The following is a 16,684-nucleotide window of genomic DNA, read 5'->3' as shown; positions in this document are numbered from 1 at the left end:
AATAAAATCTTAAAAAAAAAAAAAAAAAGAATTTCGAGCTGGGCCTTTCTGCTCAGTGTGGTTTCACCTCTGTGGGTGAACCCGGTTCCATGGCCTTGTCCTCTCCACTTTTCCACTTAGCCACAGTTTACACCATGATTTGCTCAGTTGAGCCCCAAGCTTCTCAGATTAGTTTAAAGATGTGGTCGACGGCTGTTGTACTTTGGCTCTGCCTCTCCTCTTTGAAATGCCTGTATTAATGGTGGTATATGTCGTTCATCTAGGGAGGATGTGGTTCCTAGCACAGGAAGTCAGACCTTCGAAGCTGCTCTTGACAGGAGAGAAGAGCCCTCATTTTCTTAAATCTGCTCGAAAATGGGCATGTGACCTAGGCTCTGCCAAGACCTGTCCTTGGGAGACATGGTTCAGAATGAAGCACGGGAGGAAATAGGCTGGCTCTGTGTGGAAGTGGGGCGCCTGGGTGGCTCAGATGGTTAGGCGTCTGCCTTCAGTTCAGGTCGTGATCCCAGCGTCCTGGGACTGAGCACTGCGAAGGGCTCCCTGCTCGGCGGGGAGCCTGCTTCTCCCTCTCCTTCTTCTGCTCCCTGTGTTTGTGCTCTCTCGAGCTCTCTGTCAAATAAAATCTTAAAAAATAATAATAAATCCTTTTTCTGCTTAATCCAGCTGGAGGAGGGGCTGCCATTTTCAGCTAAGCACTGTGACAGATCCAGATGAGGTCATGAGAATCTCATGGTTTGGGGATACACGGCAACGATATGCTTGATTGTGGTGCAGGGGGTGTGTGGACTCTCATCAAACTCTCAGCTCTGTCACTTTGTAGGTGTGTGATCTTTTTTTTTTTAATTTTTTAAATTTTTTTTTAAAGATTTTATTTATTTATTTGAAAGATAGAGACATAGCAAGAGAGGGAACACAAGCAGGGGGAGTGGGAGAGGGAGAAGCAGGCTTCCCGCCGAGCAGGGAGCCCAATGTGGGGCTCGATCCCAGGACCCTGAGATCATGACCTGAGCCGAAGGTAGACACTTAACCAACTGAGCCACCCAGGCGCCCCGCAGGTGTGTGATCTTGAACAAAATACCAGACCTCACTGACTTACAGATTACTCAGGTGTAAACACTCAAAATGATCACTTATTGTGAGGATTCATTGAGATATTATATGTAAGGGATCCTGCATGGTTACTGACACAGGATGAGCACTCCAAGCATTAAATGATGTACTGTTGTTGTGCTAATAAAATAATAAAGAGAGGCTTTTATTACTTGTAAGGTTTGTTTAAAAAATGTTCCATAGGGGCGACTGGGTGGCTCAGTCAGCTGAGTGTCCAACTCTTGATTTCGGCTCAGGTCATGATCTCATGGGTCATGGGATAGAGCCTGCGTCAGGCTCCGAGCTCAGCACGGAGTCTGCTTGAGATTCTCTCTCTCTTCATCTCCCTCTTCCCCTCCCCCCGCTCCGTGTTCTCTCTCTCTCTTGCAAATAAATCAATAAAATCTCTTTTAAAAATGTTCCATAGTTCTTCTCTTGGGGGAGTATTGATTTCAAAGCTGATCTTGCTAGTTCCAGTCAATTTCCCGAATTTACTGAGACTGTTCTCTGACATGCCTTCAGCTAGCAGGAGGCATTAAATGAAAATGTAGAAGCCAGTCAAGAAAGACCACATATTGTATCATTCCATTTATATGAAAGGTCCAGGACAGGCAGATCTCTAGAGACAGAAAGTAGAGTAGTGCTTGCCTAGGGCTATAGAGTTTGGGAGGAAATGGGGAGTGACTACTAATGTTTACGGGTTTTCTTTTGGAGGTGATAAAAATGTTCTAGAATTGATTGTAGTAATGGTTGCACAATTCTGTGAACATACTAAGAACCACCGAATTGTGCACTCTAAATGAATGAATTTTATGGTTTGTGAAAGCTGTTTTTTTTTTTTTAATTAAAAAGTAAGAGAAAATATAGAGTGGTTCTGCATTTGGTAGGTTGCTTGCTACTTTTCTATAGGCAAGAAATGTCCTCAGAAGCATAAAGAGTGAGAGAACTGTTTTAAATTAAGCATTAAAATGACAGCCAGTGTTTTAAGAATTTCAATTTAGATGCTTTCACATCTATAGCAAATGTTGATTAATGTGTACACATTTCTGCAAAACCCCACGAAACTGTTAGTATTCCCAGGCATTTGCCACTGTGCTTCTTCTTTTTTTTTTTTTTTTAACTTTTTTTTTTTTTAAGTAATCTCTACACCCAACATGGGGCTTGAACTCACATCCCCAAGATCAAGAGCGGCATGCTCTACTGACTGAGCCAGTCGGGCGCCCCACTCTGTCTTTCTTACAACAAATAGCTACTCTTACCAAACTGAGTGGTGGCCTTTACATAAACAAGAATCCACAAAGTGGAGAAAATAGACAAAAACAAACACATATTTTGTAAAAATGATTGAAAGAACATGGTCTGTATCTTTTTTTATTTTTATTTTTTTAGATTTTATTTATTTATTTGAGAGAGAGAGCACAAGAGCAGGGTGAGGGGCAGAGGGAGAGGGAGAAGCAGGCTCCCTGCCGAGCAGGGAGCCCGATGCGGGACTCGATCCCAGCACCTTGGGATCATGACCTGAGCCGAAGGCAGACGCCCAACCGACTGAGCCACCCTGGGCACCCTAGAACGTGGTTTTTAATTACATACAAAAAATTTTTGTAGAAGATTTTATTTCTTTGAGAGAGAGGCAGAGAGAGCAAGAGTGGGGGAGGGACAAAGGCAGAGAGAGAGGGAGAAGCCGACCCCTCGTTGAGCACAGAGCCCCCCGCAGGGCTCAATCCCAAGACCCTGGTATCATGACTTGAGCAGAAGGCAGACGCTTAACCAACTGAGCCACCCAGGCGCCCCACATATAAAAACTTTTTATTCTAAAACTCCGCAGGTGATTAGTCAGTGGGGAAGATGGCAATCCCCGCTATTTCCCATTACACATCATGTTACCCAGAGCATGTGGGGAAGGAGAGGCGTAAAGAACCTGCCTTTCCTCTCTTCTCTTTCTTCTCTCCAACACCCAAGAAAAAGTGGCCCTGAGACATCACAATTCCATAACCTTCCAGACATGAGTGTCAGGGATCTGGCAGAGTGAGGAAGAATACCCGTGCATGCCTTTGGGTCCCACTCTTATGGACATGACTATCTTGAGAGGTTTGGGACAGGCCTGCTTTAAGCTTATCACTTATGGTTCCGTCCTGCCCACAGGAGCCAAGGTCACCTGCCCAAGAGCAAGGAATACATCAACTGGCTGGTGAAGTGTTACATAGTATGCCAACATAAGGTTCTTTGTTTTTATCTTATTTTATTTTAAGTATTTTATTTATTTATTTGAGAGAGAGCCAGCACAAGCAGGGAGGGAGGGCAGAGGGAAAGGGAGCAGCAGACTTTCCGCTGAACAGGGAGCCCGACACCAGGCTCGATCCCAGGATCCCGGGATCATGACCTGAGCCGAAGACAGACACTTAACCAACTGAGCCACTGAGACACCCCAAGGTTCTTTATTTTGAAAAGAATTTTTTTTTATTTTGAAAATTCACATGTATATAGCAAAATAATTCAATCAATGCAAAAGGACAGACAATGAACAAATGAGTTCCCCTTTATCCCAGACCCAGACCTCCCAACCCTACTTCCCAGATCTAATCACCATCAACAACTTCTTGGCACATGTATACTAGTTTTTTTTGTTTTTTTTTTTTTAAACAAATGACTACAAAATTAGTGGCTGAAAGAACTCAAATTTGTTGTCTTAAAATTCTGGAGGTCAGAAGTCCAAAGTGGATCTTACTGGGCAAAAATCAAGGTACTGGTGAGACTTCATTCCTTCTAGAGGCTCTAGGGGAGAATCTGATTCCTCGCCTTTTCCAGTTTCTAGAGGCCGCCTGCATTCTTGGTTTGTGGCCCCTTCCTCTATCTTCTGAGCCAGCGACAGCAGGTAAGTCCTCCCTGTGTCACACGACTCTGACTCTCCTGCCTCCCTCTTCCACTTACAGGACCCTTGGGGTTATGTTGGTCCCACCCAGATCATCCAGCATAATCTCCCTGTTTTTTTTTTTTAAGATTTTATTTATTTATTTGACAGAGAGCAGGAGAGAGAGCGAGAGAAAGCACAAGCAGGGGGAGCAGCAGAGGGAGAGGGAGAAGCAGGCTCCCTGCTGAGCAGGGAGCCCGAAGCGGGCCTCGATCCCAGGACCCCAGGATCATGACCTGCGCCGAAGGCAGACGCTTAACCGACTGAGCCACCCATGCGCCCCATAATCTCCCTGTTTTAAGGTCAGTCGATTAGCAACCTTAATTTCCTTTTGTTAAGTAACATAACATATTCACAGATTCTGTGAATTTAGGACATATTTGGGGTCCCACTACCACTATATCCTTCCAAAAGTTTAGGTATATAATTTACATGCACACACTGTCTCTCCATCGCTCTCTCAAAAACACACAAATGTGAACACACTCTATGTGCTCTTCTTATCTTTTTCTTCACGGGTCTATTAATATATCTTCAAGATCTTTCCAAATCAACACATCCAGCTCTATTTCATTATCTGTTAAGCCTGCATGAGACTGTTTTATGTTCTCATGGAAATAAGAACTAATCGATACTGAGCAGATGAAATAAATAGCAGTGCAAGGTTACGCAAAAAGAGACCTTGAAGCATAAAGACAGCGGCCGCAAGCTGAAGTGATCATGAGTCAGGAGTGAGATACGGCATAATGGTGCATCATAATGTATGAGGTACAGAGAGGCTGACAATAGCTTACTCATGTTGGATGCTTTCCTTGCACTAACTAATCTTCGCAACAATCCTATGACATAGGAACTATTATTAACTTTTTTCAAGAGATGAGGAAACTAATGAGGCACAGAGATGTTAAGTAACTTGCCTTGGGTCACACAGCTAGAAAGTGTCAAGCATTGGGATTTGAACACAGATTGTCTGTGGTTGCTCTGCTTCCAGATCCCTATTCTTTTAAAGATAGATCTATCTATCTATCTATCTATCTATCTATCTATCTATCTATTATCTATCTATCTATTATCTATCTATCTATCTATCTATCTATCTATCTATCTATCATCTATCTATCTGTCAGAGAGAGCACACACAAGCAAGGGAGTGGCAGACAGAGGGAGAAGCAGGCTCCCCGCTGAGCAAGGAGCCCGATGCGGGACTCGATCTCAGGACCCTGGGATCATGACCTGAGCTGAAGGCAGATGTTTAATTGAGCCACCCAGGCGTCCCTCCAGATCCCTACTCTTACCCACACACTATACTATGGTATCGGTAGAGAGGATATTGGAGCAGATCACATTAGTGGCAGCTTCTGCAATGAAGAGTCAAGACACTGAGGTTCCTGGGGCTGTGGATTTTATCCTTGGACTGTCATTCTTGTCCCTTACTTCCATCAAGGTTCCTGCCTCCCTGACTGCCCCTCATACCATGAGCAAGAGGCAGCATGATGCAGTGGTAAAGGAATGGGAGTGGCTAGGGAGACTAGAAGTCAGATCCAAGTTTTGCCACTCACTAGCTATGTGACCTTCTTGAGTTTCTGTCTCCTCATCTGTCCAATGAGTATACAGTTGACCCTTGAACAGCAGGGGTTTGAACTCTGTGGGACCACTTATATGCAGTACTTTCTCTTCCTTATGATTTTTTTAAAGATTTTATTTATTTATTTGACAGAGAGAGAGAGCACAAGGAGGGGAAGCAGAAGAGGGAGAAGCAGACTCCCCCTGTCAGGCTCCCTGACACGAGGCTCCATCCCAGGACCCCGGGATCATGACCTGAGCCGAAGGCAGACGCTTAACCAACTGAGGCACCCAGGCGTCCCTTCCTTATGATTTTCTTAATAACATTTGCTTTTCTCTAACTTAATTGTAAGAATACAGTATATAATATATATAACACACGATGTATGTGTTAATTGGTTACTTAAGTTATTGGTAAGGCTTCAGATCAACCGTAGGCTATCAGCAGTGAAGTTTTTGGGGAGTCAGAAGTTTCGCGGGGATTTCTGACCACGTGAGGGGGTTGGCGCTCCTAACCTCCGCACTGTTCAAGGGTCAACTGTAATCAGACCTAACTTGCAGGGGTAGTTGTAATCCTTAGAGATGATGAATATGAAATGCTGGGTGCAGGGTGAAGTCCTTACTAGGAACTCAGTGGTTCTCAGTGGAGTCGTTACTGCCCCCAGAGGACATTTTGGAAATTTGTGTAGGAATCTGCAGACAACAAAATGGTTGGAGGGACACTACTGGAAGAAATTCTGTTTTGCCCATCTGGACTAGTACGTTGTGCTGGCTGGCATGTGTTCTGATTGGCTGATAAGTCCATGCAATCCTAATTGTGAAATATTTCAGGGGCCCCTGGGTGGCTCAGTTGGTTAAGCGTCTGCCTTCAGCTCAGGTCATGATCCCAGGGTCCTGGGATCGAGCCCTGCATCGCGCTCCCTGCTCAGCTTCTCCCTCTCCCTCTGCCTCTCCCCCTGCTTGTGCTCGCTCTCGCTATCTCTGTCACTATCTGTCTCTCTCTCTCTCAAGTAAATAAATAAAATCTTTAAAAATAAAAAATTTTTTAAAAATTTAAAAAAAAATATTTCAAACATCATCGTGGACCACAAACATTTAGGAGGTGGAGCCAGGGATGCCTAGTGTTTGCAGTGCAGGTAACCAAAAAGAGGAATTGTTCCATGTCTTGCCCAACATTCAAACACCTCACCAGATATTCACATGGGTGAAAAAAATCTGTTTATAAAAATCTAAACCTGGAACAGAATCATATTTTACATAGAAACACAACATACTTTTTGGGCATGATTTAAAATACACTATTTTTTTTTCACAAATGCAAATACTGTACAAATTGTACTTATTTTGGGGGGAATTTTACCAAGAGTTGTACCCCATTTCAGAAAATCACTAGTGAAGGCGCCATGGCTGATGGCATTTGAATTACCAGTACTACATGTCTATTGCAGTTTGCTTTTAATGTGGAATGCAAATATGTACCAGAGGAGATTGGCTTTTAATTAAGAGCCGACTATTACCACATTAGTGGATCTTGTAGCCAGTATCCAAGATGACCCTCAAAGATCCCCACTTTCTTTTCTTTCCTTTTTTTTTTTTTTAAGATTTATTTATTTATTTTAGAGAGAGCACAATCAGGAGGGGTGGAAGGAGAGGGAGAGAGACTCTGGGCTGAGCATGGAGCCCAACATGGGGCTTGATCTCACAACCCTGAGATCATGACCCCAGCTGAAACCAAGAGTCTGACACTCAATTGACTTTGCCATCTCCCCCCCCTTTTTTTAAGATTTCATTTTTTCTAAAAAATTTTTTTTTAAAGATTTTATTCATTTATTTGACAGAGAGAGACACAGCGAGAGAGGGAACACAAGCGGGGGAGTGGGAGAGGGAGAAGCAGGCTTCCCGCCGAGCAGGGAGCCCCATGCGGGGCTCGATCCCAGGACCCTGGGATCATGACCTGAGCCGAAGGCAGACACTTAACAACTGAGCCACCCAGGCGTCCCTAAGATTTCATTTTTAAGTAATCTCTACACCCAGCATGGGGCTTGAACTCACGACCCTGAGATCAAGAGTCGCATGCTCCACCAACTAAGCCAGCCGGGTGTCCCAAAGATCCCTACTTTCTGATATTTACATTTTTATGTAGTGCCCTCCAATATCGTATCAGATTTGGTCTGTGTGACCAATAGAGTATAACAGAAGTGACAGCATGTCAGTTCTGAGGCTGGAAGCTTCCTGACTCTCACTTTCTGCTAGATCACTCACTCTGGGTGAAACCAGTTGCCATCACTTGATGCAACCTTGTGGAGAGGCACATATGTCCAGCAACTGAAGTCTCCAGCCAATAACCATGTGAGTGAGCATTATTGGAAGCAGGGCCTCTGTCAAGCCTTCAGAGATCTGCAGCCCCTGCTGACAGTTTAACTATAAGCTCATGAGGAATCCTGAGCTGGAACCACTTAGCCAAGTTGCTTCCAGATTCCTGATCCTTAGACATTATGTAAAATAATAAATAAATGTTTGATGTTTTAAGTCACTACGTTTGAGGATAATTTGCTACATAGTAATAGATAATTAATAGAGTAGACCTACATGAAACTCTGTAGTCTCATTAATTTCATTAACAAGCATTGTTTTAAAAATATTTCATATATGCTACCCTTCTAGTACAAAGAAAGTCAATCTCTACTGCAAAAAGTACATGTTGAAATGATTTATTAATTTGGGGGTCACCTCTTGTGTTTCTGCCTTATCATATTCTATCCTTAGCAGCCTTCTACCTAACTTCCCCTTGGCTTCGTGTACAACTGAGCTTCTTCTGACCCATCTTCTGATCCCTGTTTCCCATCGAAGATTTTATCTTCATATCAATCTTTTAAACATTGGTGTCTGAAGATATCCCTGCCATAGAGTACTTGCGGTATTTCACCGCCACCTTTTCCTGGATCATAACATAGGTGATTATTTTTTTTTTAATTTACTTTTTTTTTTTTTTTTAAGCTCCACGCTAGCTGTGGAGCTCAGTGCAGGGCTTGAACGACCCTGAGATCAACACCTGAGCTGAGATCAAGAGTCAGACACTTAACCGACTGCCGTCTAGGCACCCCATAGGTGATTATTTTAACACGACACTTAGAAAACCGCCGGACCCATTTGTGAGAGTATCATACTTCTCATTTTCTCCATATGTGTCTCTATTTCTACTGAGGTTATGTCTCCTTTTTTTTTTTTTTTTTTTTTTTTAACACGAGGATTTTGGGGCGCCTGGGTGGCTCAGTCCAACTCATGACTTCAGCTCAGATCATGGTATTAGGGTCGTGGGATCGAGCCCTGTGTGGGGCTCCGCACTCAGCAGGGAGTCTGCTGGATTCCCTCTCTCCTCCTCCCTCTGCACCTCCCCACCAGGTGCTCTCTCTCTCTCTCTCTCTCAAATAAATAAATCTTAAAAAAAAAAAAAAAACCACCCTAGGGTTTATGGGGCGCCTGGGTGGCTCAGTTGGTTAAGCGTCTGACTCTTGATTTCCGTTCAGGTCATAATCTTAAGGTCCTGGGATAGAGCCCCTTGTGGCTCCCAGCTCAGCGGGGAGTCTCTTTCTCCCTCTGCCCCTCCCCCAGCTTGTGCTCACTCTCTCCTTCTCCCTCTTAAATAAATAAATAAAATCTTAAAAAACAACCCTAGGGTATTTTTGGTTTTGTTTTTTACTATTCTAAAAAGCCAGTTTGAGATTATTTTTCCTGTTACTTGCAACTGAAGGAGCCAACTGATAAATGCATCCGCTGTCATTAAGAGTCTAGACTGCAGAAAGAAATGGCCTCTCTTCTTCCTGTATCATATGATCCTCCAAGCTTTGGTATCATTTCCCATCTAAAGACCAGTCTTTCTCCCAAATGAATGACACTGAATATCCATCCTTTCAGGAGAGGGTCATTTCAGATCCACAGGAATGTGATCTTAGTCTCAAGATACCTTTATCCAAATACAACAGTTCTACTGACTTACGTGAAGTCTTTTTGTTACACACCCCTAAGTTTATGGAGGAAGAGACAATATTTTCAGAAGTACATGTTTACACATTATGCTTTAGTCTTTCAGTTTCTGCATTACACATTGGGTGGGAAGTGAATGTCACTGCATTAGAGTATGTTTATGAAGCAGCCTTGAGAAAATAAGAACAAACCAGAACCCGTGGGACCAAGTGTGAAGGACAGTTTGGATTCTTCCTCTTTCTTTTTTTTTTTTTTTAAGATTTTATTTATTTATTTGAGAGAGAGAATGAGATAGAGAGCATGAGAGGGGGGAGGGTCAGAGGGAGAAGCAGACTCCCTGCTGAGCAGGGAGCCCGATGCGGGACTTGATCCTGGGACTCCAGGATCATGACCTGAGCTGAAGGCAGTCGCTTAACCAACTGAGCCACCCAGGCGCCCTTCTTCCTCTTTCTTAATAGGTTTGAACTGACTGGACTGGATCCTACCTGTCTAGTTTTAGGTGAAGCAGTCTTTTAGAATGGTCCTGGCCCAAGCCTGAAAACGTCCTGAAGTCACAAAGACCCCAGATTCTAGGAGGGCCTCTCTGAGGTTCTTAGGGAATAGGAATTTAAGAAAACATATGCTTAGGTAGCTACATGATGGAATACCAGTCAAATCAGGGCAGGCGTGAAGTTTTGTTTAAGCTGATTTGCAATTTTACTAAAGACTCAAATCAGTACATTTGAAATGCCAACATTGAAATGCTGACATCAGTGACTTAATCCCAATACATTCCAAATGCCCATATTTTTGAAAGTATAATTATATATATATATATATATATATATATCACTTTCTTTGTAAAGTAGAGGTTTACAGAATGAGCGAAGCTAGCTGCATTAATGTGAGTCCCCACTCATTTCTGGAAAAGCAACTGAAAGCATGTACATCCTCAGGGCAGGTCAACAGTAACATCTTCTTTCAAACATGGAGGTAAGCATTTTCTTACAGATATTCTTCTGTAAAAAAAAGCTTTTAAAATCTTAAAAATCTTGGGAAATCTTAAAATACTTAATCTTTAAAAAGTGAGATTTAAGACCGTGATAGAAACTCCTACCTGTTCCCCAGTATCCATTCTCTCTCAGTACTAACGCTCTGTTTTCCAGCCTTTCTTGACATTTAGTGTAGCTAAGTGACTAAGTTTTTTTGCTAGCAGGATAAAAGCAGAAATGATATGTATATGCAGCTTTGGGGAAAGGTTTTTAAAGAGAGGGGGTGTTTCCTTCTTCTCTTCTGCCAGTTGTCGTCTCTTCTGATGGTTGGAATGCAAGCATAATGGCTGGAGCTACAGCAGCTCTCTTAGATCACGAGGTGATACTGGGAATGGAACTGGATATCTTCCAAATGCCCATATATTTGAAAGCATAAATAAATACATGTATGACTCTCTTGGTGGAATAATGAGGCTGGATCTGTCTCCATGAAGCGTCAGACCAGCTCTAGACTAACTTTGGACTTTTTAAACATAAGAGGGAAATACCAATTTTTGTTTAAGCCACAGTTATTTTTTGGTTGTCTTCCCATGCTACTTGCAGCCAAACCTAATCCTAATACAATAATCAAAAAAGAAGCAAAAAGGTAGGATCCAGTCCAGTCGGTTCAAACCTATTAAGAAAGAGGAAGATTATACAATTTGACTGGTTTTAAAGTTGCACATATTTCAAAAGCAAATTATTCAACAAATATTTATTGAGCACTAGATCCTAGCACATGTATCAGAATGATGGATAATGTAACTATAAATGCATTACTTGCCAAGTGACAAATATAAAAGATAGAAAAATAGTATCCATGAATATGGGAACTTAGGGATAGTGGGAAAATAACACAAAGCAGGGATTGTTCCTCTGACATGCATAAAATCTATAGGAGTAACAGGAATAGAAGAGGATGGCATTTTGTAATAAGTTTGGACACAAAACCTTTTTTATCATCATACCACAAGTAAAAAACTTCTTAAGATTCCCATTGCTAATATCTGGATTTAGTGTCTTTTCCTCCAAACAACTAAATGGCATCTTACAGGGGCACCTGGGTGGTTCAGTCACTAGGCGTATGCCTTCTGCTCAGGTCGTAATCCAGGGGTCCTGGGATCATGACCTGAGCCCCTGGGGATCATGAGCTGAGCCGAAGGCAGACGCCTAACGACTGAGCCTCCCAGGCGCCCCTATTTACTTATTTATTAAGTAAGTTCTACATCCAAGGTGGGGTTTGAACTCATGACCCCAAGAGTTGCATGCTTTACCTAAAGAGCCAGCCCGGCACCACAAGATGTAGTCTTTAAAGGAAGCAGTTGGTGTTGGCTAATTGAATTTAAATTAAAAGAATAAATTATAAAAAAAAAGAAAAAGAAAGAAAGGAGACAGCTGGAAGAGACCTGACTATAAGGAAGCCAAAAGTCTGGGTGGATCCCTGAAAAAGCATCAGGCAGAATTAGAAGACTAGTTGTACCGTGCTGGTTACCTCGGGTAACAGTACTAGTTGGTAGCCTTGGATGAGAAACTTCACTTTTCCAGGCTTCCATTGCTAAGTGGTGGGGATTAGAAAAGGGCATCCCTACAAACCTTCAGTTCCTCAGAACCCTTTTCTGGAGCACGTGCCCTACTGTGGGCAGCTCGCGCGGCCAACGCCGCTGGGCCTATAGGCAAAGAAGTCCCTGCCATCTGGTCTTGGGCTCCCCGCGCGCGTGATCTCACGGATGCTGCACTCGAAGTCCGCTAGCAGAAACGCAGCGGTGAGCACCCGGCCCCAGTCGCCGTCTGGAAGACAGCACTATCGGTCAGGTGTACGCGGCCGCGAACTCTAAGGCGCAGCAGTCAGCCGACAGCTCCCGGAGCCGCAGAGTCGCGGTACTCTCGCCCCGCCCCCTGGCGCCCCCGCCCCGCCCCTCGAGCCCCGCCCCGCCCCGCCCCTTCGGCCACTTGCTGCGTGCCGATTGGTCGCTGCGGTGCGCACGGCGCCGCGCCCCGCCGGCCCCTCTAGCCTAGCGCCGGCCGTCAGCTCCCGGCTCCCCGGGACTGAGGTGGAGCTGTGGACGCCGGCCGGGTCGGGGCGCAGCCGCCACCTCCTCTGAGCGCGCGCTCGGGGTCGGCGTGGGTGTCGGGGAGGCCAGGTGAGTGCGGTCGGTCGGTCTCGCGGCGCGCGGGGGGCTCGCGCCCGCCGTCCACGCGCAGAGAGGCGCCCCCGGCCGGCCCGGCCTGCGCGGTGCGGCGGCGCCCAGCCCGGCCTCTCCCGCGCCCTGCGCCGCCCGGCGGAACGGGCCCGCGGATCGCCGGGCCAGCCTGCGGACCGGAGACCTCCGACGCTCGCTCCGGCCCAGTCCGCGTCCCCTCGGGCCGACTGTGGCCGTGACGCGCGGGGATCCGCTCTCGACCCGGGCGGGCCGCGCCGCCGCGTTACCTGGCGGTCCATTGCTGGTCTGGGGAGGTCTGGAAGGTTCCCATCTCGAGCCTCCCGGCTTCCCAGGGCCACGGGCAGGGGGGAGAGGCGGTGGACGGCTCGCACGGGGAGTCTGGGGGCGACTCAGGTACTTCGTCGCCCCTCTCGTGTGCTCCGAACCATTTCTGTGAATATTGTCAGTGTTCCGTGGACTTTGCCGACTCTGGCCTTAGGAGAGTCAGCTACAGAGGTGGGAAGAGGAAATATTCGAGGCGCAGCATTGTTTTGATAATTACTCATAAAGTGTGGAGTGTCCTTTTAGGTAAGTAGCAGCAGAAAATTGCCACTGTGGCAGTGGTAGTTGAGCTGGGGAAAACCATTTTGGTTTTTAACCAATAAATTGGGTTCCGAGTTAATCACTGGAAGGTGCTTAATCTCAAATGGAAAGATGACCTTTTTAAAGCCAAAGCAGCGGTGAGATCACTGTGCTCGCTCCCTTCTTGCTGTTAGTGCCCGGTGAGCGTATGCGTGTGTGTATGCGCTTGTGTGTGTGTGTCTATGTCTGTCTGTCTGTGGGGGCGGGAGTCAAGCCTCCGATTGGAGTAAATGTGTCATCACCATGGTGCCTCTCAAAGACAGTTTCTCTTCTCGGAGTGCCCCACTTCTTCTCTCAAACTCCTCGTCTACCTGTACCGTGAATCCCTTTTCTTAACAATTCTCAAGGCTCTTACTCCCGGGCTTGTCACTCTTCTTTTCCCATCATCTTTAGTCTCTTATTTGTCCTCTCGTGTTTCAAATCCGCTTAGGTTTCAAACGCAGAACACACGTTAAACATTTTTACCGATTATAGTGTTGCAAGAGTCTTCGCTCTTAAAATGAAAATCAAAAGTTATCTTGAATACTGATGCTGCAGGAAAAGCAGGTTTAACGAGAGCAGCATGAGGATGTCGTTTTCCTCTTCCGGAGACACGCCCTCCCGTCCCCACCCAACCCCCATCCTCTGCCCACTAGGATTACCGCAGCTCTAACTGGGCGGTCTTAATGAATTCACTTATGGAGTCCAAGGTAGAACATTTATCTGATTAGTTTATCCTTATTTGCTACTTTTAAGTGATAACAATAATATATCTAGGTTGTAAAAAAAAATTTAACGTTACAGAAGAATATCAAGTGAAAAGTTCAAACAGCACGAAAGTGTATCAAGTAAAAAGTGGGAATTCCTTGTTCACTTTTCATCCTCTATATCTTCAGTTCCAATCCCTAGGAAGAGATCATCCCATAACTGTTGGGCAGTTGACTTATAATAATATCAGGACACATTTCCATATTTGTATGTGTGGACCTACCTCATTTTTAAAATGCTGCATAGTATGCCTTTATTTAGGTGTACTTTAATATGTTTTATTGGTCCTCTACTGATGGACATTTTGGATTTTCTGGATTTTAGCTGTTAAAAGCCTTGTTGCATGAAAATCCTTTTGCCATTGTAGGATAAGTTTCAGGTAGATAATTTAAACAGATTATTGTACTTCAGTATAATGTGAGTGCCCTTTTCACCAGGAATCGTTTTTATAACTTAGAAGATTTTATAATTTAGAGGCAATAGCAAATTTGTTTGTTTTAAGTGCATTTCTTAGAATCTGTGTGTCCTTTTATATTTAGAGACTGGATCAAGAAAATTTTGAGGACCTGGTTAAATAATGGTGAATTTTTAAACCTTGTTTCCACTTAGTGGTGTGGACTTTAAGGTTATATTCATTCATTTGATTGGCTTGGCAGGAATAAATAGAGAAGGCCTTCAGAAAGAGATTTGTGAACAGACATATTTTGTGTACTTTGTCCTGTGGTAAGCACCTTGAATATCCAGTCATAACAAATTCTTGTTCCCTTTTTTAAATGTTTCTTTTATTGTGAAATGTATCCCAGGTGCAAAAAAAAAGTGTGTAGAACATACAAACATATGTGTGTGTGTGTATATATGTTTGCATATATATGATAATATGTGATTTTTATATATACATATATGATATATATATTTAAAGAATATGATTGCTATAATCATTGTATCTACCATCAGATTAAGAAATAAAACATTTGCATCTTTCTTCCAGAGGTAGCCTCTATTCTGATTTGTTAATCTTTCTTTTGCTTTTTAAAATAAGCTTTACACATATATACATAAATATACACATATACATATATATTTACACATATACATAAATGCACACACACAACAGACACACATCCTAACCAATATATTTGGTTTTGAATGAATAGTGTTAAGATCTGACGCAAATAGGTAATGAACATGTTTCAGAGTTTTATTTAACTGTTATAGAGAGTGCCACGAAAAGCTGGTTTTAAGAGAATTTAAGGAATATATATATATATATATAGTCCCCAGGGAAAGGAATATCTGAACAAAATTGCCAAGTTAGATATAATTGGTTAATATTCCACACAGCAACAAAATCATCATGCCTTTGGGATTATTCTTTTCTACCAGGCTAGAAAAATCATAACACCTTATTAATTTCTCCAGTTAAACTAAACCTTACAGGACTATAAACTGTGTCTTTATTAACAGTGGGTTTTTCATTAAATAATTATTATTAATTACAGTTATTATTATTTTTTAAAGATTTTATTTATTTATTTGACAGAGAGAGACACAGCGAGAGAGGGAACACAAGCAGGCGGAGTGGGAGAGGGAGAAGCAGGCTTCCCGCGGAGCAGGGAGCCCAATGCGGGGCTCGATCCCAGGACCCTGAGATCATGACCCGAGCCGAAGGCAGACGCCTAACGACTGAGCCACCCAGGCGCCACAGTTATTATTAATTTTATTATTAATTATTTTCCCCAGAGTGCAGATGAATTCCAAACAGGCTTATTAGAAAATACTAGAGCTTTCTAAATTTGAGATTAAAATTTTATTTCATAATTGTAAGCCCAGACCTGACCACGTAAGGAAAGCACGTTATTGTTGCTATTAGATGAAGGTTTCCAGGAAAAGATGAACAGAACAGAATGGCTTCCCCTTCCCTGACTGTTTATAGGAGGCCTTTCTGAGGAAGTTAGTGGGTAGTGTTATGAGTGAGTCCTAGGAAGTGGGGTTCACCACAGTAAAGGCTTCTGGAAGGCTCGAGTGTGGATCATATACAGGCACCTTGTTTTATTGTGCTTTGCAGATACTGCCTTATTTATTTATTTATTTATTTATTTACTTAATATGAAAAATGAAGGTGTGTGGCAGCCCTGCATGGAGCAAGCCTGTCAGCACCTTTTTTCCAACAGCATTTGCTCACTTCATGTCTCTGTGTCACATTTTGGTAATTCTTGCAATATTTCAAACTTGTTTATTATTATATTTGTTATGGTGTGATCTGCATGACTTGCTGAAAACTCATATGATGCTTCACATTTTTAGCAATGAAGTGTTTTTAAATTAAAGTATGTGCATTGTTTTCTTAGACATAGTGCTCTTGCATACTTAACAGGCCACAATATCGTGTAAACATAGCTTTCATAAGCACTTGGGAAACAAAAAAAAAATTCATTCGACTAATTTTACGAGGATATTCACTTGATTGCTGCGGTCTGTAACCGAATCTATAATATCTCTGAGGTCTGCCTGTACTGGAAGGACAGCAGAAATGAGAGAGTGAGCTGCTCTGTATTTTCTGCTTTTTTAGCTCACGTGGCCTGCCTGCAGTTACCAGGGTC

At 43.5% G+C, this 16,684-nt stretch overlaps 1 protein-coding gene across 2 annotated transcripts in view; it reads left to right on the top strand.

The window, feature by feature from the left end:
* The first annotated feature begins 12,539 nt into the window (after positions 1 to 12,539).
* The window catches only part of TMEM50B (transmembrane protein 50B), a 34,817-nt gene continuing 30,672 nt past the window's right edge, over positions 12,540 to 16,684 (top strand). For both annotated transcript variants that reach the window (XM_081799618.1, XM_081799621.1), the window contains exon 1: positions 12,540 to 12,695. The gene's annotated coding sequence lies outside the window, so the exon portion shown is untranslated. The remainder of the gene's footprint in view (positions 12,696 to 16,684) is intronic.

Source organism: Leptonychotes weddellii, chromosome 1 (genome assembly GCF_054177405.1).
Source record: "Leptonychotes weddellii isolate Sample4059 chromosome 1, ASM5417740v2, whole genome shotgun sequence".
Lineage (NCBI taxonomy): Eukaryota > Metazoa > Chordata > Mammalia > Carnivora > Phocidae > Leptonychotes > Leptonychotes weddellii.
The sequence above is the reverse complement of the archived record's forward strand: the minus strand, read 5'-3'. Positions and strand labels throughout refer to the sequence as shown.